Consider the following 23487-nt stretch of genomic DNA (forward strand, 5'->3'; position numbering starts at 1 on the left):
GGAGAAATAACTCCAGAAAGAATGAAGAGATGGAGCCAAAGCAAAAACAACACCCAGTTGTGGATGTTACTGGTGATATAAGCAAGGTCTGATGCTGTAAAGAGCAATATTCCATAGGAACGTGGAATGTTATGTCCATGAATCAAGGCAAATTGGAAGTGGTCATACAGGTGATGGCAAGAGTGAACGTTGGCATTTTAGGAATCAGCGAAATAAAATGGACTGAAAGACAGTGAAAGTGAAGTCGCTCAGGAAACAATAGAATGGGAAAGACTAGAGATCACTTCAAGAAAATTAGAGGTGCCAAGGGAACATTTCATGCAAAAACGGGCTCAATAAAGGACATAAATGGTATGGACCTAACAGAAGTAGAAGATATTAAGAAGAGATGGTAAGAATACACAGAAGAACTGTACAAAAAAGGTCTTCATGACCCAGATACTCACGATGGTGTAGTCACTCACCTAGAGCCAGACATCCTGGAATGCAAAGTCAAGTGGGCCTTAGAAAACATCTCTACGAGCAAAGTTAGTGGAGTTGATGGAGTTCCAGTTGAGCTATTTCAAATCCTAAAAGATGATGCTGTGAAAGTGCTGCACTCAATATGCCAGCAAATTTGGAAAACTCAGCAGTGGCCACAGGACTGGAAAAAGTCAGTTTTCATTCCAAGGGTTCAGGATGGGGAACGCATGTATACCTGTGGCGGATTCATTTTGATATTTGGCAAAACTAATACAATTATGTAAAGTTTAAAAATAAAATTAAATTAAAAAAAAAAGTCAGTTTTCATTCCAATCCCAAAGAAAGGCAGTGCCAAAGAATGTTCAAACTACCACACAATTGCACTCATCTCACACGCTAGTAAAGTAATGCTCAAAATTCTCCAAGCAGGCTTCAACAGCATGTGAACCATGAATTCCAGATGTTCAAGCTGGATTTAGAAAAAGCAGAGGAACCAGAGATCAAATTGCCAATATCCATTGTATCACAGATAAAGCAAGAGAGTTCCAGAAAAACATCTATTTCTGCTTGATTGACTATTCCAAAGCCTTTGACTGTGTGGATCACACCAAACTGTGGAAAATTCTGAAAAAGATGGGAATACCAGACCACCAGACCTGCCTCTTGAGATATCTGTATGCAGGTCAGGAAGCAACAGTTAGAACTGGACATGAAGTAACAGACTCTTTCCAAACTGGGAAAGGAGTATGTCAGGGCTGTATATTGTCACTCTGCTCATTTAACTTCTATGCAGAATACATTATGAGAAATGCTGGGCTGGATGGAACACAGGCTGGAATCAAGGTTGCTGGGAGAAATATCAATAACCTCAGGTATGGAGATGACACTACCCTATGGTAGAAAGCAAAGAAGAACTAAAGAGCCTCTTGATGAAAGTGAAAGAGGAGAGTGAAAAAGTTGACTTAAAACTCAACATTCAGAAAACAAAGATCATGGCATCTGGTCCCATCACTTCATGGGAAATAGATGGGGAAACAGTGGAAACAGTGAAAGACTTTATTTTGGGGGGCTCCAAAATTACTGCAGATGGTGATTACAGTCATGAAATTAAAAGACACTAGCTCCTTGGAAGAAAAGTTATGACCAACCTAGACAGCATATTAAAAAGCAGAAACATTACTTTGCCAAAAATGTTCTGTCTAGTCAAGGCTATGGTTTTTCCAGTAGTCATGTTTGGATGTGAGAGCTGAACCATAATGAAGGCTGAGCAGCAAAGAATTGATGCTTTTGAACTGTGGTGTTGGAGAAGACTCTTGGGAGTCCCTTGGACTGCAAGAAGATCCAACCAGTCCTTCCTAAAAGAAACCAGTCCTGATTATTCATTGGAAGGACTGATGTTGAAGCTGAAACTCCAATATGTTGGCCACCTGATTCAAAGAGCTGACTCATTTGTAAAGACCCTGATGCTGGGAAAGATTGAAGGTGGGACGGAAGGGGATGACAGAGAATGAGATGGTTGGATGGCATCACCGACTCAATGGACATGAGTTTGCATAATCTCCGGGAGTTGGTGATGGACAGGGAAGCCTGGCGTGCTGCAGTCCATGGGTTCTCAAAGAGTCAGACACCACTGAGTGACTGAACTGAACTCACTTGGAGGAAAAAAAGTATACAACTACAGTCAGCTCTAAGCCGCTCACATAGGAAAAGGGAAATATCCACTTCCAGTCTACTTGAACTCTCCTGTCCCACCTGGGGTGGGGGAGAAAAACACTTGTGAAGCTCACAGTCCAGAGGCAAAGGCTCACTAGAACAGAAATGTGCTCGTAGTACAATAGACTATGTCCCCTCCCCAACCCTGTCACCACGTTACTAAAGTCTTTACAGCAGCAGTTCTGTTTACCCAGTACATCAGGTCCAGCTGATGAGAAAAATGAACAGACATAATAAAGAGCAAATAATAATAATAATAATTTGAGAAGACAGAGCAAGCATTAGGACCAGACATGACAGGCATCGACTGAACAAAAATGCACAACCTACAAGTTAAGAAAAATGTTGTATTTGAGGAATTACTGAGGACTATAGCTTGGGAGACACTCTCTCAGATGACTCTGAGGAACTGTTCCAAAGAAGTAGTGGAGGAGACAGGATATATAGGAGTCTTTTTGAAAACAAAACAAAAGAAAAGAAAATGCATGGTCAAACATCAGAAGATCACTTCTCATCACAAAAAAACCAGACACTCAAGTTAATGATTGTAGAGCTTTTGTATAAATGGGAAGATGTAAGAGTCTGGGCTCATTGAAACCACTCCTTTGATATGCATGTTAGCTATCTAGGGCCAGTATCCTCTTTTTTTCCATTCTAAATTCCCCTCAGGGCACACTATCAGAGGCTGCAATGCTGATGACCTGATGGTGGGCAACATTCATTGCTTATTGAGATGGCAGGCAAGCTTTCTTTGTCCACAGAGGGATCTTGGAATGATTAGACCAGGAATTTAAAACAACTAAGATGAATATTCTAGGGCTCTAATGTAAGAACAGATGGGCCATATAGGCAGAGACAAGAAATCCTAAGAAAAAAAACAAAAATAAATGCTTTCAATTAAAAGTAATATAACAGGAAAGAAGAACATACCTTTGATGTTCTAGTTAGACCAGTCCAGATTATAGTCTTCAGGACCAGTTACTGCTGAAAAAACCAAGCCAAAATGACTGGTTGGAGAAATGAGTGATTCATAGTCTGAGGCAGGAAATACATAAAGTGACCTGGGGTCATCTTATTCAACTTATATTTGCATCTTGATGCAAACAAACTAAACTGTAAATAAATCATGAGATAATCCATGAAATCTAATGAAAGGATAGTTGACAATATAAAAAATTTATACTACCTTTTAATTTGTAGTTATATTTTTCAACCTTTTTGTTTTAAATATGCATCCTAAAATATTTATAGGTAAATGATACAATGTCTATTATTTGCCTCAAAATAACCCAGGATTAGGATGGAAAGTATGTTGAATACACATGAAACATGAATGGTCAGGAGTTGATAACTGTCAAAGCTTGATGATGGATATATGGAGGTTTTTATACTATTCCTTTGTAAATGTCTGAAATGTTCTTCAGTAAAAGATTTAACATGTATGTATGCCTTTGTAAATACTATTAATATATATTATATTCCAGACACTCCTATATGCATTTTTTACAGGAATATTTATTCCTTATAAATACTCTAGAATGAAGGTACTATTATTCTGATGTTATAAGCAAGGAAACTGTGATTCAAATACTGAGAAACATGCCCAAGGTCATCATATTGGGCCAAACAGTGATGCAATTCAAAGTACGTCTGACTACCATGCTCATTCTTAACCACTACACACTACAGCCTCTCCTAGGTTCCTTCTCAGCTCCATCCATTCTGTAGTTTATACCAGGTCAAAGGTAGATAAGAGGAAAATAGTTCACTCTTTTTCCCAAATGGTGAATGAGTAGCAAGCCTGCAATTAGGGAAGGCCAGGAGGATGCTTTCAGACTTCATGGATCGTATTTAGTCTCTGTCCAATATCGGGAAGCCAAACATGGGAGACATAGTCGGGGACAAAAATCATTTAAAAAGTTTCTCCAGTGGTTTTAAGATGTCAAGCACCCCCAGCTGAAGGAAAGGCTATAAAGTGAAAAAACCCAGTGCTTCAGGAAAGAAGTGACTTACGCCGTGAGCCCAGATCCACCACTTCTAGAAAATTCCTTCAGCTACCCAAGGTTCAGTTCCCTTTTCAATGAAAAGGGACAATAAAACCAATCTTGCAGGCTTGTCATGAAGCTTTTGTAGAATGATTTCTACAAAGATCTCTAGGGAATGGCAGCCACTCAATAAGCAGGCAGTGCTGCTAAATGCATTGAAATATTGATATAAGAAAACTGTGGACTGAAACCTAACAGCAATAGATTAGAACACATTGTAGTTTAACGATCCAGCTGCAGTTACAGGTTATATTCTTTCTTCAGAGTAGCTCGTCTGCTCCCTATAGCCACCCCTCCTTCACCCCATACCTTGCGCCTTGAGGGATACAGGGTTTCTTGTGAAGTGTTGGGTGAATCAAAACAGGAAGTCAGTAGGGAAGGTTCTAATCCTCTCTTGTCAACCTCTACGAGCCTTGGAGAGTCAGTTGTTCTCTGGAATTCGGTTATTTTTCAGTGTAAAGGGAGTTAGAATAGGTTTAATGGAATGTTGTTTAAATTGTCTTCCAGTTCTGAAGGTCTGCTGTGGGGTCACTAACGTGTCTTAAAGGAAAACCACAGGTTTCTAGGTAATGTTATCACAACAGACACTGGCTAGAAAGTTCACTGTTAAGACAAGGTCAGCCCCTCCTAACAAAAGAGTAAGTGTACAGTACATTACCCATCCCACAGCCTCTGCCAACCACCATTCCACTCACTGATTCTGTGACTTTGCCTAATTTGTATATAAGTGGATTCATACAGTATTGGTATTTCTGTGACTGGTTTATTCAACTAAAGAATAATGTTCTCACATTTCATCCATATTGTCTCATAATGGCATGATTTCCTTCTTTTTTAAGGCTGAATAATATTCCACTGCCTGTCAATACCACACTTTAATCCACTCATCTGTCAATGGACATTCAGGTTGTTTCCACCTCTTGGCTAGTATTGGCTAGGTCTTGGCTAGTATTGCAAGCTGCCACTTGGAACAGTGCTGCAATGAACATGGAAGTGCTAATATTTCTTCAAGATCCAGTTTTCAATTTTTTTGGATAAATGCCCAGGAGTGGAATTGTTGTATCATATAGTACTTCTAACTTTAAGTTTTTGAGGCACCTCCAGACTGTTTTGTGGTTAGATCTCATCTTAAGTAGTCTTACCATAATAAAATAAAATTTAAAAATTTGAAAACTATGATGGTTTATGTAGTGGTTATAGGAATGACTATAAAACCATAGGCCTGTGAGACAAACAGATCACAATACTATGTAATATTGGGTTGGCAAAGAAGTTTGTTTGGGTTTTTCTGTAAGTATGGAAATCCTCCAATGAACTTTTTGGCTAATAGAAAACAGAAAGTTATCATGATGAAAAAAAAAAAAAAATCCCAATGCATCAACTGGGCAAACACCACTCAAAATATGAAAAAGGAAGAAGTTAAGCAAAATTTGTGTGTACACCTACACACATGTACACGTGCATCTCTCTCCACATACATGTATATGATACATAAAATGGAACCAAATTACAGAGGCCATAACCAAAAGTAGAGAACACTTTCGTGTTTTAGACTATGAAACATTATAATAAGAACACAAACTCAAAAACACAAAGTTCCAAGAGGAGATGGTAGAACAAAGAAAGAGAAGAAACTACAAACTTGAAGAAACAAAGTGAAGACAAAAGGTATTATCATTACAGGATCCATCAAAGAGTTAGAAGCAAAGTGGTCAGAAAACATATAAGTCAAAAATAGATGTCTTATTAATAGGAAAAGCTTAATAAGAAACACAACAGATACAAATCTGAAAGGCTAGAAGATACAACAGTTAGAGAAAAACTAAAACATGAGTAGAACCGACCATAAATTCTACTTAAAAAGGACTGGTGTTGCTAGAGTAAACAAATCAATAAATACAACTGAGGAAGCATAATCTAATAACTTCTCTGAAATGGGAAAAATATCCCAAACTAAAATCTAACTCTCTAGAAAAAAAGAGCACAGTTCATTCCTGGGAAACTTGATACAGAATATTCAATATTGAATTTTCATCTGATATAACATATCACATTCCAAGCACAAAGAAGAAATTCTTAAGTTATCCAAGAAAAATGCAAATGAGGAACTGTGAAAGGGGGTCAGGCTAGCTTCACAATTTTCTATAATCAACATAGAAACAGTAGCACTGGTGGTTTCACAATAGAATGTTAATATTCTATACCTGAAAAAAGTAAAAATAATACATAGCAAAAAATGGGAGGTTGGAGAGAGGAGATGGAAAAATATCTGCAGCTTTTTCTTTGTATAACGTCTAAACGGAAACCACTTAGTGTTTTGCATAAATTCTTAATCCTTGAAACTTCTTTCTGGAATAAATAAATCATCAACTTACCAAGGACCAAGGTCTGGCTCTGAATATAAATGTGTGTGTGGTACAAACTAAGGATGAGCTATAGCTTGCCCTGTTCCTTTTGAGTTACATTTGCTTCCAGAATATGCATGTGAAACTGGACATATTTTCAAGAAAAAGAAGTTGATTATCACTTAGTATAAATCATTTATTAGAGTTGCATTTATTACTCTTAAACAGGAGTTGGCAAATTTGAAGAGGGCCAGCAGTTAGACTTTTGCAGTCACAGCCTCTCAGCCCTGGTTGGAACACAAAAGCAACCTCAGATCACAGTAAACTCGTAAATGGATTAGATAACTGTGTTACACTGAAACAGGTGGCAGGCTGTATATGACCCATGGAAGGTAGGTAGTTTGTGCACTCTTGCTCCAGAGGAGAATCTTGTGTGTATTGTGCCATCAAAAAAAATTTTTTTAAGTGTTAAATGTTCTAAAAACACAAACTTTTGTCTACCTTTTGTGATAAATGTTCATCACTAAAATAGGGGCACATTGTTGAAATAACATAGAGACAAGTTTGTGACTAGAATAAAAATTATATATAGTCCCACCCCTAAATTAGAGGCTATTTTACATGAAAATCTTTCCTTCTTTTTGTGTGTCTTGTTTTTCTAGTGGTAACATATTAATGATTTTATATCTTGACTCTTATACATAACATTATATCATAGAGAATATTGAGAACAACTAAAACTTTTATAAGCATGAAAAAGGCCTGTCCTATTAAATATGAGATGTATGGCATCACATGAATAAATCCCTCAGCTTCCCCTCCTACAACCTTTCCACTCCCATGCGGGCGGCCCTGTCTATTCCTCTTCCCTCTGCCCCTTCCCGTAGCCCTCTCATAAGCTCCATTGGCCTTGTCTTGGCCAGTCTCACCTTCTCTGGCAGAACTGGTGAGATCTCAGCTCCTCTCCAGGAAAGCTACCCGATCTGGTATTTGCTTTATTTGAAGAAAATTGTGTTTTCTACTCCTGCAGTCTCTGACCACAGGAAGGTGAGGCTGGGTGGAGTGAAGACTACATTTTGTGGTTAAATAGAAACAGAAAGCATTTCCCAGTAATTTGCTTGGTGTTTCAGTGTTGCTCTCTGAAACCTTTACCCCCATGCACCTGCTGAACCACTAAGATTCCAAAATCTTAGACATTGCTTTGGATTATAGCCCTGACTCCAGAAAGCCCTGTGAAATGGTCCCAATTTTTTTTTTTAATCACAATTAGCATTGATTTATAATTTTTGTTACTTCAGGTGTACAGCAAATTTATATATATATATATATATATCTTCGAAGATGGTTGGATGTCATCACTGACTCGATGGACATGAGTTTCAGCAAGCTCTAGGAGTTGGTGATGGACAAGAAAGCCATGGTGTGCTGCACGCATGGAGTCGCAAAGAGTCGGACACGACTGAGCAACTGAACTGAACTGAACTGAACTGGTGACTCAGAGATAAAGAATCCACCTGCCAATGCAGGAGACATGGATTCAATCCCTGGGTTGGAAAGATCCTCTGGAGAAGAAATAAAAACCCACTCCAGTGGTAAAGAAACTGCCTGCCAGTGCAGGAGACGTAAGAGATGTGGGTTTGATCCCTGCATTGGAAAGATCCACTAGAGGAGGTCACTGCAACCCACTCCAGTATTCTTGCCTGGAGAATCCCATGGACAGAGGAGTCTGGTGGGCTACAGTCCATAGGGTTGCACAGAGTTGCATATGACTTAGCAAATAAACAACAGAATATATATATATATATATTCAGATTCTTTTCCATTATAGGTTATTATAAAATATTGAATGTAGTTTACTATACTATGCAGTAGGTCCTTGCTGTTTATCTATTTCATATACAGTAGCTTGTATCTGTTAACCCCAAAGTCATATTTTATCCCTCCTCACTTCCTCTCCCCTTTAATAACCATTAGTTTGTTTTCTATGTCTGTGAGTCTATTTATGTTTTGTAAGTAAGTTCATTTGTATTTTAGGTTTCACATATAAGTGATATTAATATTCATTTTTCTCTGACTTACTTCACTTCATATGATAATTTTTAGCTCCATCCATGTTTCTGCAAATGGCTTTATTCTTTTCTACTGCTGAGTAATATTCTATTGTGTGTGTGTGCATATATATATATCACATTTTCTTAAACCATTCATCTGTTGATGAACATTTAGGTTGTTTCCATGTCTTGCCTATTATAAATAATGCTGCTATGAACACAGGGATGCACATATCTTTTTGATTTAACATTTTTATATTTTCCAGATATATGCCCAGGAGTGGGAGTGCCGGTTCACATGACACATCTATTTTTAGTTTTCTGAGGAACCTCCATACTCTTTTCCATTCAAGCTGTACCAATTTACATTCCCAACAACAGTGTAGGGTTCCCTTTGCTCCACACCCTCTCCAGCATTTGTCATTTGTAGACTTTTTGAAGATGGTGAAATGGCCCAAATTCTGCTCAGTATAGTATCTGCTGTCGTCTGCCACTGAGATCCACCCCCACCACAGTTTCAGGACTGAAGCCTCCAGTCTCCCTGCTGACAGGAGTGTTCAGTTCAGTCGCTCTTCGCCTTTTCATACTGTTCATGGGATTCTCAAGGCAAGAATACTGAAGTGGTTTGCTGCCAGGAGCCAGCGAGAGACATTCCACTCGTGACAAAGGTCATGAGGAAGGAGGCTCGGCATACGCAAAGGCGGGATCGAGTCTCAGGAGTCCCCCTGGATATTCTCGAACATCTACCCCCAAAAAACCAGAGTCTGCCTACTTTATTGCTTTGTGCTCTCACCTCTGACTTTACTGGAGGCTGTCCCCCACCACCATCTCGCTCTCTCTGTCAAAGAGTTAACTTACAGCTCCAATTAATAAAGTTCCTGGGCAACTAGGAGTGTTTAAATCCAAACCCCTCAGGTAGCTCTCTAACTCGCCTGACAAGTTTACCCGGACTCCTACAGCTATGCATACGATTGTTTACTGTCTCCCAGCCTCTAGGGGCACGGGAAGCTTAAGATATCCAAATAGCTTAGAGCCTCTCAGAGAGTTAGAAACTGTCAGAATAAAACTAGTAAAAGATTTCATTGATGAGCCAATGCTTGCTGCCAAGTTTTCACATCCCCTGTATTGTATCCTTGAATGTGTATTAATTAATATAGTTGGTATGTAGAAAAAATATAGGTAGTGGCCTTGGTGTTAGCAACTTTAGACCTTTAAGGTAATAAATTCTTTCCTTTGTTGTAAACCCATTACACATCTGCCTATAGGAATGCAATTTTATCTAACACCTTCAGAAGATGGTGCCAAACCTTAAAATAATTACTCTTAGAGAAAATAGGTCTTTGTCAAGAGTCATAAAATGTTAATAGGCCTTCTGGCCAGAAGATGATGTAAATCACCTAAGCCATTTGTATACGATAAATTTGCAGGAAAGAAACCCTGGTTTTTGATAAGGATCAAAGACTGCTGACTTTGCATCCCCTATTATCCTCTATGTGTAACTTAGGCTATATAAGCCCCTGTTGAAAATAAAGCTACGGGCCTTGCTCGCCAAAGCTTGGTCTCCCCATGTCATTCTTCCCCTCAATTTCCAGCTGAGTCTCCATCTGGAGCGTGGAAATCCTCTGCGACCATTTATTTGACTGGGCTTCTAAGACCTACTCAAGAAGGTGTCTAAGGTGGGGCACCTTCCGCTATTCGAGAGGGCGCCTGCGGCCTCCGTGGTCAGAGCTAACCTGGTGTCACAGGTTATATTGATTTTCCGCGTAAACCAAGCTACTCAGCTTCTTTTCTCCACTGAATTTTCCTACTGAGCTATCCTCATTCTATTACTCTTTATATCTCTAATTAACATTTGAATAGGTCGCCGAAGTCGTCTTTCCTTTGAATACCCTGGATCAGCCGGGGCTGGACCTTGGCAGTTTGCTATTCCCTTCTCCAGTGGACCATGTTTTGTCAGAACTCTCCAACATGACCAGTCCTTCTTGGGTGGCCCTACACAGCGTGGCTTATAGCTTCATTGAGTTAGACAAGGCTGAGATTCATGTGATGAGCTTGGTTAGTTTTCTGTGATTGTGGTTTTCATTCTGTCTGCCCTCTGATGGAGACAGCTAAGAGGCTTGTGGAAGCTCCCTGATGGGAGAGACTGACTCTGGGGCAATCTGGGTCTTTTTCTTATGGGCCAGCCGGCACCCTCCCACAGCCTTATGGCACCCCCTCAGGGTTATTCTCAGCTGAAGAGACTCCTCTCTTCCGAGATGGTCCCCCCTACTCCCACAGCACTCACATTTTAGGACTGGTCCCTGCAGAGGCACAAGGATCCCAGTTTGGGACCCCTCTGCCCCACCCTCCAAGCTCCAGAACCAGGTGATGCGGTTGCAGCCTCTTGTGACTCATCACAGCTCAGCGTCTCCTTCCGCCCTGTCCTACATCCTTCAGGGCCGCACAGGTTTCCATCCCAAGAGCTCTCCTAAAGAAAGTTCACTCATGCAGCATTTTTATCTCAGAATCTGCTCCTGGTGAACTCAGCCAGTGACACCCGTGCAAGCACACAGTGTGATCTTCCTCCCCCAGTTGAGCAGGAAGCGGGGAAGACCTGGGGAGGTGGGGCCTGGCTTAGCATCCTGCGGACCCTGTTGTGGACTCTGTGGTGGAACGTAGGGCTTGGGGCATTTTCTGGTGACTGCATCCTTTGAGATTATTTTAGTCCTTCTGGAAGCTGGCTATCCTTACAAGTGTACTTTCATACTTCAGAACCAATGTCCCTATCTAGTATACAAAACCAAAGTTACAGAGGACTTAAAAAAAAAAATCAGAATTGAATTAAATGCATTCGTATACCTAGGAAGGTGTACCGACAGTTTCATGATAGTTTTCTTTCCAGGCATGTTGCTTTTTTTTTTTTTTTTTTATTCTGCGCTCATGTGTGTTCATCAGTAACTTTCTTCTTTTTGTTTTTAATCTTAAGTTGTTTGTGAAATATAGTATTAATAAAGGAAAGGGCTCATATAAATTTCAGTTCAGTTCAGTCTCTCAGTCGTGTCCAACTCTTTGCGACCCCATGAATTGCAGCACGCCAGGCCTCCCTGTTCATCACCAACTCCCAGAGTTCACTCAGACTCATGTCCATCGAGTCAGTGATGCCATCCAGCCATCTCATCCTCTGCCGTCCCCTTCTCCTCCTGCCCCCAATCCCTCCCAGCATCAGAGTCTTTTCCAATGAGTCAACTCTTCGCATAAGGTGGCCAAAGTACTGGAGTTTCAGCTTCAGCATCATTCCTTCCAAAGAATCCCAGGGCTGATCTCCTTCAGAATGGACTGGTTGGATCTCCTTGTAGTCCAAGGGACTCTCAAGAGTCTTCTCCAACACCACAGTTCAAAAGCATCAATTCTTCGGCGCTCAGCCTTCTTCACAGTCCAACTCTCACATCCATACATGACCACAGGAAAAACCATAGCCTTGACTAGACGGACCTTTGTTGGCAAAGTAATGTCTCTGCTTTTTTTTTTTTTTTAATTTTATTTTATTTTTAAACTTTACAATATTGTATTAGTTTTGCCAAATATCGAAATGAATCCGCCACAGGTATACCCGCGTTCCCCATCCTGAACCCTCCTCCCTCCTCCCTCGTCTACCCTCCCTCTGGGTCGTCCCAGTGCACCAGCCTCAAGCATCCAGTACCGTGCATCGAACCTGGACTGGTGACTCGTTTCATACATGATATTATACATGTTTCAATGCTATTCTCCCAAATCTCCCCACCCTCTCCCTCTCCCACAGAGTCCATAAGACTGATCTATACATTGGTGTCTCTTTTGCAGTCTCCTACACAGGGTTATTGTTACCATCTTTCTAAATTCCATATATATGCATTAGTATACTGTATTGGTGTTTTTCTTTCTGGCTTACTTCACTCTGTATAATAGGTTCCAGTTTCATCCATCTCATTAGAACTGATTGAAATGTACTCTTTGTAATGGCTGAGTAATACTCCATTGTGTATATGTACCACTGCTTTCTTATCCATTCATCTGCTGATGGACATCTAGGTTGCTTCCATGTCCTGGCTATTATAAACAGTGCTGCAATGAACATTGGGGTACACGTGTCTCTTTCCCTTCTGGTTTCCTCAGTGTGTATGCCCAGCAGTGGGATTGCGGGATCATAAGGCAGTTCTATTTCCAGTTTTTTAAGGAATCTCCACACTGTTCTCCATAGTGACTGTACTAGTTTGCATTCCCACCAACAGTGTAAGAGAGTTCCCTTTTCTCCACACCCTCTCCAGCATTTATTGCTTGTAGACTTTTGGATCGCAGTCGTTCTGACTGGCGTGAAATGGTACCTCATAGTGGTTTTGATTTGCATTTCTCTGATAATGAGTGATGTTGAGCATCTTTTCATGTGTTTGTTAGCCATCTGTATGTCTTCTTTGGAGAAATGTCTCTGCTTTTGAATATGCTATCTAGGTTGGTCATAGCTTTCCTTCCAAGGAGTAAGCGTCTTTAAATTTCATGGCTGCAGTCACCATCTGCACTGATTTTGGAGCCCAGAAAAATAAAGTCTGACACTGTTTCCACTGTTTCCCCATCTATTTCCCATGAAGTGATGGGACCAGATGCCATGATCTTCATTTTCTGAATGTTGAGCTTTAAGCCAACTTTTTCACTCTCCACGTTCACTTTCATCAAGAGGCTTTTTAGTTCCTCTTCACTTTCTGCCATGAGGGTGGTGTCATCTGCATATCTGAGGTTATTGATATTCCTCCCAGCAATCTTGATTCCAGCTTGTGCTTCTTCCAGCCCAGCGTTTCTCATGATGTACCCTGCATATAAGTTAAATAAGCAGGGTGACAATATACAGCCTTGACATACTCCTTTTCCTATTTGGAACCAGTCTGTTGTTCCATGTCCAGTTCTAACTGTTGCTTCCTGACCTGCATACAAATTTCTCAAGAGGCAGATCAGGTGGTCTGGTATTCTCATCTCTTTCAGACTTTTCCACAGTTTATTGTGATCCACACAGTCAAACGCTTTGGCATAGTCAGTAAAGCAGAAATAGATGTTTTTCTGGAACTCTCTTGCTTTATCTGTGATACAATGGATATTGGCAATTTGATCTCTGGTTCCTCTGCCTTTTCTAAAACCAGCTTGAACATCAGGAAGTTCACGGTTCACATATTGCTGAAGCCTGGCTTGGAGAATTTTGAGCATATAAATTTACAGCACACTAAATTTTCAGTTGTCACAAACTGAACACTCCCAAGTAACGAGCACTCAACTCAAGACACAGAATGTTGTTGGCAAACCAAAACCCCTTATGCCCTCTATGGGTGACCTCTCACTGAACTTGTGATAGCATAGATTAACATTAGCTGTTTTTCTACTTTATAGCAATGAAATCATGCATGAGGTATTCTGTTGTATCTGGCTTTTTTTGCTTACCATTGTATTTTGAGATGTATCCATATTGTTATATGTAGCAATAAGTTGTGTATTTTCACTGCTGTATACTATTTCATTGTATGACTATAACCCAACATATTTAATTTGTAATATGAAGATATTTATATAGTTAACCCCATTAATTTGGACCATGCTGTTTTGCTTTTTCATTTTAAAAATCAGCTTTTTTCCCCCCAGATGTTTTACTTCTCAGGTTTTATTGGGGGTAAAATTGGCAAATTATAATTGTATATCTTTAACATATATACAACTTGATGGATTGATATGTACAATGTGAAATAGTCAACACAAGCTAATTGACATATCCATCACCTCACATAGTTAACATTTTCCTTCCTTCCTTTCTTTTCTTGTGGTGAGAGCATTGACACTATGTCCAGTGGTTTGCTATTCTGGATATCCTGCTATAAATACTGTGGACATTACCTTTGGTTGACAAGCACACATTTCTGTTGGCTATGAACCTTGTGGTAGAATGGTGAAGGTGGCCTGTGTGTAATATTCAGGTTTCTGAGATACTCCACAGTGTTTTCCAAAGTGGTTCTATTAATATTTATTGTTAGTCAGTCCCTTGGTTGTGTCTGACTCTTTGCGACCCATGGACTGCAGCACACAAAGCTTCCCTGTCCATCACCAACTCCCAGAGCTTGCTCAGACTCATGCCCATTGAATCAGTGATGCCATCCAACCATCTCATTTTCTGTTGTCCCCTTCTCCTGCTGCCTTCAATCTTTCCCAGCATCAGGGTCTTTTCCAGTGAGTCAGTTCTATTCATCAGGTGGCCAAAGTATTAAACTTCAGCTTCAACATCAGCCCTTCTAATGAATATTCAGGGTTGATTTCCTTTAGGATGGACTGATTTGATCTCTTTGCAGTCCAAGGGACTCTCAAGAATCTTATCCAAAACCACAGTTCAAAAGCAGCAACTCTTCACCGCTTAGCCTTCGGTATGGTCCAACTCTCACATCCATACACTACTACTGGAAAAACCATAGCTTTCACTAGACAGATCTTTGTTGGCAAAGTAATATCTCTGCTTTTTAATACACTGTCTAGGTTTGTCAAAGCTTTTCTTCCAAGGAGCAGACATCTTTTATTTTTTATTTATTTATTTTTGTGTGTAATAAAGTTTTATTAAAGTATAAAGGAGACAGAGAAAGCTTCTGACACAGGCATCAGAAAGGGGAAGAAAGAGTATCTGCTTGCTAGTGTTAGCAGTGGAGTTATATACTCTCCAATGAATCCAAAGAATGTCTGGAGGTTGTAAAGACCTCACCAGACCTACTCCCATAATTTACATTTTAAGATAACAGAATTAGCCAGAAGGCTTAATCCAGAGACTGTCCTTAGGCAGAATACATTACTGTTATATAATCTTTGTAAAGACCAGACCTATTCCCATAATTTACATTTTAAGATAACAGAATTAGCCAGAAGGCTTAATCCAGAGACTGTCCTCAAGCAGGATATTTTATTGTTATATAATCCTAAGGGATGTAGAGGGAAAAAAAGGTTTGTCCTTTCTTCCTCCTTGAGAATTCCAGACCCCTCTCTCCTTGGGGACCCCTAGACTTCTTATCAACATGCCTAGGTAATGACTCTCTCATTCCCCCCTTTTCTTTTAGGAGAATTATGTTGCCAAGGGAAAGGGGCATCGTTTTCATTCAATAACTACTTCCTGTTGTTTAGGAGTGTAGTCCCTAAATTGTTGAGGCAACATATTCTCCTAACACTCATATTGAGGGTCTCTGACCCAGGGGGCCCAAGTAATAGTTGGAGGAGGCTGTGGCACTCATAGGAGCTTGGACAATCATTTGTAACTTAAAAGCTTTTAGATGGTTAGAAAACCCCATTATACAGTTACAGACGTAAGGCAAAATAGTCATTAAACCAAGTTAAAATCAAAATGAAAAGTCACATTATGTCCGTAGTTACATCAGTCCATCTTAAGGTTGTTAGATGTCATCAGTTCAAGAAGAGGCATCACATACGATTGTTGTTGAAGGTATTTGCAGACTTGGAGAAAGTCTTTTCCTTGAAGTGGAGATGTCCACCACGGGGAGCCTTCCACTGACAGAGGGGAGCACTCCACAGACCCAGCAGTTAGACTGATTGTGGAATTCAGCGTAGGAGTGAGCCCAGGACAGGAGGGCATTGTTTTGAATATCAAACGGCAGACTCAGGATTTTTGGAGTCAGCAGAAGTAGGCTCTCGTAGATTATCAGGCCCATCTTTTGGCTCATCCAGTTCAGTTCAGTTCAGTTCAGTCGCTCAGTTGTGTCCGACTCTGCGACCCCACGAATCGCGGCACACCAGCCTTCCCTGTCCATCACCAATTCCCGGAGTTCACTCAGACCCACATCCATCGAGTTGGTGATGCCATCCAGCCATCTCATCCCCTGTCATCCCCTTCTCCTCCTGCCCCCAATCCCTCCCAGCATCAGAGTCTTTTCCAATTAGTCAACCCTTCGCATGAGGTGGCCAAAGTATTGGAGTTTCAGCTTCATTCCTTCCAAAGAAATCCCAGGGCTGATCTCCTTCAGAATGGACTGGTTGGATCTCATTGCAGTCCAAGGGACTCTCAAGAGTCTTCTCCAACACCACAGTTCAAAAGTATCAATTCTTCGGTGCTCAGCTTTCTTTACAGTCCAACTCTCACATCCATACACCACCACTGGAAAAACCATAGCCTTGACTAGACGGACCTTTGTTGGCAAGGTAATGTCTCTGCTTTTGAATATGCTATCTAGTTTGGTCATAACTTTCCTTCCAAGTAGTAAGTGTCTTTTAATTTCATGGCTGCAGTTGCCAATGCAGTGATTTTGGAGCCCCCAAAAATAAAGTCTGACACTGTTTCCACTGTTTCCCCATCTATTTCCCATGAAGTGATGGGACCAGATGCCATGATCTTCATTTTCTGAATGTTGAGCTTTAAGCCAACTTTTTCACTCTCCTCTTTCACTTTCATCAAGAGGCTTTTTAGTTCCTCTTCACTTTCTGCCATAAGGATGGTGTCATCTGCATATCTGAGGTTATTGATATTTCTCCCAGCAATCTTGATTCCAGCTTGTGCTTCTTCCAGCCCAGCGTTTCTCATGATGTACTCTGCATATAAGTTAAATAAGCAGGGTGACAATATACAGCCTTGATATACTCCTTTTCCTATTTGGAACAAGTCTGTTGTTCCATGTCCAGTTCTAACTATTGCTTCCTGACCTGCATACAGGTTTCTCAAGAGGCAGGTCAGGTGGTCTGGTATTCCCATCTCTTGAAGAATTTTCCACAGTTTATTGTGATCCACACAGTCAAAGGCTTTGGCATAGTCAATAAAGCAGATTGGCTCGTCCAGACAGTCCCATTATGGAAGTGGATCGGGAAGAAAATGGGCCAGGGGCTTCAGTAAGCACGGAGTAAGTTGCCCCAGTATCTAAAAGGAAATCAATGGATTGCCCCCCCCCCCCCCACCCACACACACACACAGTTATTGATACCCGGGGTTCCTCAGGTGTAATTAGGACAGGAGCTTGCGTGGGGCCCCCCAAGCACCTTCAGTCCTGGTTGTCTTGAGAGTCCGACCCCTGAAACCTACGCCTCTAGGGGCAGTCTCTCTTCCAGTGTGGTCCTTTGCAGACCAGATATGGAGCTGGGGATGGCTTAGATGCCTGAGGGCAATTTCACTTGAGATGCCTCTCCTTTCCACAGTAGTAGCAAGCCCATCCCTTTTCACGTGGGTCCCTGTGGGCATTTTTCTCAGGCTGTATAAGAATGGTTCTCATAACCATTGTGAGGGCTTCCGCCTGTTCCTTTGTCTTTTTCTGCCTTTTCTTCTTTTCCCCACATTCCCTACCATAATAGACTGTCTGAGCCAGTTGTAGCAGAGTATCTAAAGACTGATTTTGTCCATACTCCCGTTTTAATAGCTTACAGCGGATATCTGGAGCCAACTGAGTGAGAAATCTATCCTTTAAGATCACTTTTCCCTCTTCACTTTCGGGATCAATCTCGGTGAATCTGTGAAGGGCTTCTTTCAGTCTATCTAGGAATTTACCAGGAGCTTCCATCTCCTCCTGTTCTAAGTTTGCCAATTTGCCATAGTTCACAGGCTTAGCACGTGCCTGCATGAGTCCTTCAAGAATACATCTGATGTGGAAACAACCTAGATGTCCATCAGCAGATGAATGGACAAAAAAGCTGTGGTACATATACACAATGGAGTATTGCTGCTGCTGCTGCTGCTGCTAAGTCACTTCAGTCGTGTCCGACTCTGTGTGACCCCATAGACGGCAGCCCACCAGGCTCCCCCGTCCCTGGGATTCTCCAGGCAAGAACACTGGAGTGGGTTGCCATTTCTTTCTCCAATTCATGAAAGTGAAAAGTGAAAGTGAAGTCGCTCTGTCATGCCTGACTCTTAGCAACCCCATGGACTGCAGCCTTCCAGGCTCTTCTGTCCATGGGATTTTCCAGGCAAGAGTACTGGAGTGGGGTGCCATTGCCTTCTGCCAATGGAGTATTACTCAGCCATTAAAAAGAATACATTTGAATCAGTTCTAATGAGATGGATGAAACTGGAGCTTATTATACAGAATGAAGTAAGCCAGAAAGAAAAACACCAATACAGTATAATAACGCATATATATGGAATTTAGAAAGATGGTAATGATAATCCTGTATGCAAGACAGCAAAAGAGACACAGATGTATAGAACAGTCTTTTGGACTCTGTGCGAGAGGGCGAGGGTGGGGTGATTTGCGAGAATGGCATTGAAACATGTATATTATCATATGTGAAACGAATCTCCAGTCCAGGTTCGATGCATGATACAGGATGCTCAGGGTTGGTGCACTGGGATGACCCAGAGGGATGGTATTGGGAGGGAAGTGGGAGGTGGGTTCAGGATGGGGGAGGGGGAAGAATACATCTGGCAAAATGACTCTGATCCCATCTTCCTTTAGCTGTGTTGTAGTCCCAGTCTGCTTCTGTAATTGGGACCGCCTGATTCCCAGTGGGGAGGGCGGTTATCTCCTCCTCCCTCTTCACTACTGATTCATTACCAAACCATTCATCTGCATAAGCAACCGCTTTTCCCAAAACTCAAGTTTTTGAGTCAGAAGTCAGCGTTTGTCCCAAGATATATATCACATCCTTCCAAGTAAGGTCATAAAGCAGAGTAACACCTTTAAAAGCTCTAATATATTTTTTCTGGGTCCTCTAAATAGTCTCCCAGATCCTCCTTGATTCTTTGTATTTCTTGATAAGAAAAAGACTTATTAACTCTCATAGACTGATTATTTCTCCCGGTGGATGCTTCATGAAGAGGCAACAGCTTGTGTGGCTGTTCCTCAGTCTCTCTGGCTGCTCTGCACATATAATCCCAGGGGTATTTGGAGAAATCTGCTTTTCTTTATCTCTTTGTCTCCTGTCTTCCATCTCATCTCACAAAGTAGGAGGACAGGAGGGAGCTGAAGGAATCACACCCAAATCTATACCCTTAGGACATAGGTCTGGCATATTTCGCAGAGAGAAAAAGGGCAATACATATGCTACTTCTACCCATTTCCCTTGTTTTCTACAGAACCGGTCTAATTGTAAAACAGTATTATACTTAAGAGACCCTCCAACCGGCCACCACTCACCATCCTCCAATGGATAACTGTGGCCATGCAGTATCACATAGGAAGACCAGGTGTGTCTTCTTTAAACCCTGGGGATCAAATCTATCCCAGTTTTTCAGGATACAGTTCAAAGGAGTGAGGGTGGAATTGTTAGCTTCCACCTGTAAGAGATAAAAAAAAAAAAAAGCAACCAGTGCCATCTTTCTATCGGAGGCATCCCTCCCTGCTCTAGACGGGGGTGTAGACAGACTTTACACCAAAGCTTTCCTTCCCTGGTCGGACTTAGTCTGTCCCTTAGTGACACAGGCGACATACTCGTCCCTCCAGGTTCTACCATCGAGATGGGGTGGAGATGCACCAGGGGTAGACCTGATGGCATCCCTGACTGCTGTCCAGCTCCTCACCATTAAAACCTTGCTTACCTCTCATGCCACCCGGGGTGCAATCAGAGTAACCTTCCAGAATGCCTCCCAGGCTAAGCCACTGGGGGAAATATTTGTCACCTGAGTGCCTGTGCATGACCCTGAGTATATTTCTGACCACAATAAGACTGATAGGAACATAAAACCGAAATGTTTCTTCCAAGTGTCACCACACCAGTATAAGAGCCTCCTCTGGTCTACTAAGAGCCAGTGTTACCAAAGTGGGGTGGGGGGGGGGGGGGGAAGGACCATTGTAGTTCCAATCTGAGTAACCTTTAACCTCAGAGACGCTGTTGTATCTAAAGCTCCATCTAACCTCCGAACGTTCGGTTCCTAGTGAGGCTAGGCGCTTCCTGACTACCAATCCAAGTTTGGGACCTAAATCACAGGACACAGTAACAGCACATATCACCAGTCCCTTGAAAGTCTATGATCCGATAGATTAGGTTAGTACTTCTAATTTCCAAGGAGTTATGAAATAGTCAAAGAGACTGAAAAGTTTGACCAAGAAAGGAGAGTTCGGTCCACATACTTTGTCCATTTATGCTCTGGCCAAAGGAGACATTGGGTGCCTCTTGGCATTGGCAAGTCGGTATAAACCCCCAACAGGTTTCTGCCATAAGCTGTATGAGGTCACCGCAGAACTGCAGAGCAGGGCTCCTCACTTGCTTCATGCAGGGTGTTTCATTCACTCACACAAGTACACCATAGAGTTAGTAAAGTACAGCAGAAAACGTGTTCACTAGGAGAACAAAGAACTAGAGCTCCAAGCATCCTTACCTTGTCCAGAAGGATCCTGGACAAGCCCCCAAGATGAAAGGTTGTTGCTGAACCATGCAAAGATGCCAGGATTCTTGGCCTCCAGAGGAGAAAAATTCAATCCAGGCCAGAGACGAAGCTTGATCACTCAGAGCTTTTGTGTAATAAAGTTTTATTAAAGTATAAAGGAGATAGAGAAAGCTTCTGACATAGGCATCAGAAGGAGGCAGAAAGAGTACCCAGGCATCTTTTAATTTCATGGCTGCAGTCATCATCTGGAGTGATTTTGGAGCCCAAGAAAAGAAAGTCTGTCACTGTTTCCATGGTTTCCCCATCTATTTGCCATGAAATGATGGGACCAGATGTCATGATCTTCATTTTTTGAATGCTGAGTTTTAAGTCAGCTTTTTCACTCTCCTCTTTCACTTTCATCAAGAGGCTCTTTAGCTCCTCTTTGCTTTCTGCCATAAGTGTGGTGTCATCTGTATATCTGAGGTTACTAATATTTCTACCAGCATTTTTTTTAACTGAAAGCAGCAGAGTATTTTATTTTATTTTTTAAAAAACCATCATTCAGTAAATGTTGTTACACTATAAAACATCTAGTTTTCAACTGAAAGGTTTTCTAAGGAGATTATTTGGAGCCTTCCACATTTATCATATGCCTTTTCATTATTGTTTTCCATTTTTGCAATTCTGGATCCAAATTGCATGGCCCACTTTGGCAGAAGAACAGAGGCTGTTTGACCAAGTTCCACTGCTGCAAGACGCAAAATTAGTTTTTCACCAATCCCACAGGGTAAAGTCAAGTTTGCCTTTTCCCAGACTGGTAGGGAATTTAGAAAGGAGACAACATTTTCATCCAGGAAAGAAAATCTTGCTTCTTTTCCGTGATCACTGATACCTCTATCATCATGACCAAGATTTCTAGAAGAAATTCAACCCAGTTTCATTTCAATTTCCTTATTCAGTCCTTCCAGCCAATGTGTCAGGAAGCAGACATGATGACAAGAATAACCTGCAAGCTGCTCATCTGCACCAATTCCAGTAAGAACTACCTTTGCACTGCTCTGATACAGTTTTGCTCCATCTTGGGTCACTAACCAACCAGCTCCTCTGGAAGCAAACCAGACTGCACAGCCAATGCTATCATCCAGGACTGTATCCAAGGGCTAGATTAAGTGCGATATTCGAGTTATTCTTAATCTTTGCAGTTCTTCTAGAGAAACATTAATTTCAACAAAATTTCAAATCTGTTAGGGTTGGCAGCTTGCAGTTCCTTCAGTCCCGCTCTTCCTGTGACTCGATCTGGTGCATTGAACTGTTCACCAGGGCTAGCAGCAGCAGCAACACGTTTGGAGAATTCTTCAGAGGGTATTTCACAATGATTTTTCTGTTTTCTTTCTTTTTTGTTAAAATTAACTGGTATGGTCATTTCTTTAGTCATGAAAGCCACATTGAGAAGATCAATTGGTTCATCTAAAGGAATATGATGGTCAGCAAGGGCTGTGATGACCATGGAATCAATCCTTCCAGAAAACAGAATTGCAACATTTGCTTTCCTATTACTAGTTTTCAAAACTTCGCTTGGCGTCAGGTTTTCATCCCTAGGTAAACACAAGACACGTCTCTTGACTGCGATACTCAGGACACCAATGAACTGCTGAACTACTTCCTTCATGTGTCCATCAGTAAGAAAGACCTGAAGTGTCTCTTGTCAGTGGCCTCCTGGAAATGCTGCTGCAATGGGTCTCAAATGCGGCTTGTGGCAATGCCATACTTAAAGGGACAACAGGTTCTTTAAGATACAGTTTGGCTTCATTTGCTGCCACCAAGACAAATGTTGGCAAGTCTGCTGAAATCTCAGTCAGGCTATTAACACATTCTCTGATATCATTCCCTCCCCGCCCCCTGCCCCCCCCCCCCGCCCCCGCCCAGAATTGTACTTCCAAGGATACAACTTTTAAACTACAGATTTGGAAATGGAAACAGACTTGAGATCAATTCTGAAAATTCCAGATGCTGGAACATCCTGCCACTGACCAGCCACTCCAGATGCTTGAGCACCAACTGAAGAGAGGCAGAAACTCTTGCCCAAGTTACTAAAATGCCAAAGCAAGCTACGATGACCAAAAAAGTTTCTACAAAACCATAAAGAATGGCTAGATGCTTGATAATATATAAAAGACCAAGGACCTTGGACTTTTGAGAAGAGCGACAAAATATCAGATTCATTCTTACAAGAGGAAAGATAATGAAACATGATTTGAGTATCATTCTCTTCGGCTTAGACCTTGATCCCACTAAAGACTTCTCCATTCCACAGGAATACATTGCCTCTTTCATCTTCCACAGGCTGGGCAGTCAACACACCTCTTAAGTAAAGGACACAGCCAGAGAATAAACACTGGTAGTTAACATTGGACCTTAACAACTGTTTACTACTATTGGGCCCCCGTCGTTTAAGATTACACAGTAAATCCTCTTTCAAATCTTTGCAAAATGCTCAACAGAAAAGCTTACTGCACAACAAATGCCACACATTGCTATGTAAAATCAAGTTGACTATTTCTTGATTTTGGTCTTCTCTGAGTTTTCTATTTCTTGATATTCTTTCC

The 23487-nt window shown here is 41.4% G+C and overlaps 1 protein-coding gene and 1 pseudogene across 4 annotated transcripts in view; both read right to left on the reverse strand.

Moving 5' to 3' along the window:
* LOC109557775 (GTPase IMAP family member 7-like) overlaps positions 1–7579 on the reverse strand; it is a 36569-nt gene extending 28990 nt beyond the window's left edge. For 2 of the 4 annotated variants that reach the window (XR_011566367.1, XR_011566368.1), the window contains exon 1: positions 7495–7578. The gene's annotated coding sequence lies outside the window, so the exon portion shown is untranslated. Of the gene's footprint in view, positions 1–3105; positions 3138–7494 lie in introns of those variants that run through there. The other 2 variants (XM_070788375.1, XM_019959289.2) reach the window with 2 other exon arrangements.
* Positions 7580–21471: 13892 nt separating this feature from the next.
* LOC139176047 (asparagine synthetase domain-containing protein 1-like) lies at positions 21472–23413 on the reverse strand (annotated as a pseudogene).
* Between the last annotated feature and the right edge of the window lie 74 nt (positions 23414–23487).

Source organism: Bos indicus, chromosome 4, assembly GCF_029378745.1.
Source record: "Bos indicus isolate NIAB-ARS_2022 breed Sahiwal x Tharparkar chromosome 4, NIAB-ARS_B.indTharparkar_mat_pri_1.0, whole genome shotgun sequence".
Lineage (NCBI taxonomy): Eukaryota > Metazoa > Chordata > Mammalia > Artiodactyla > Bovidae > Bos > Bos indicus.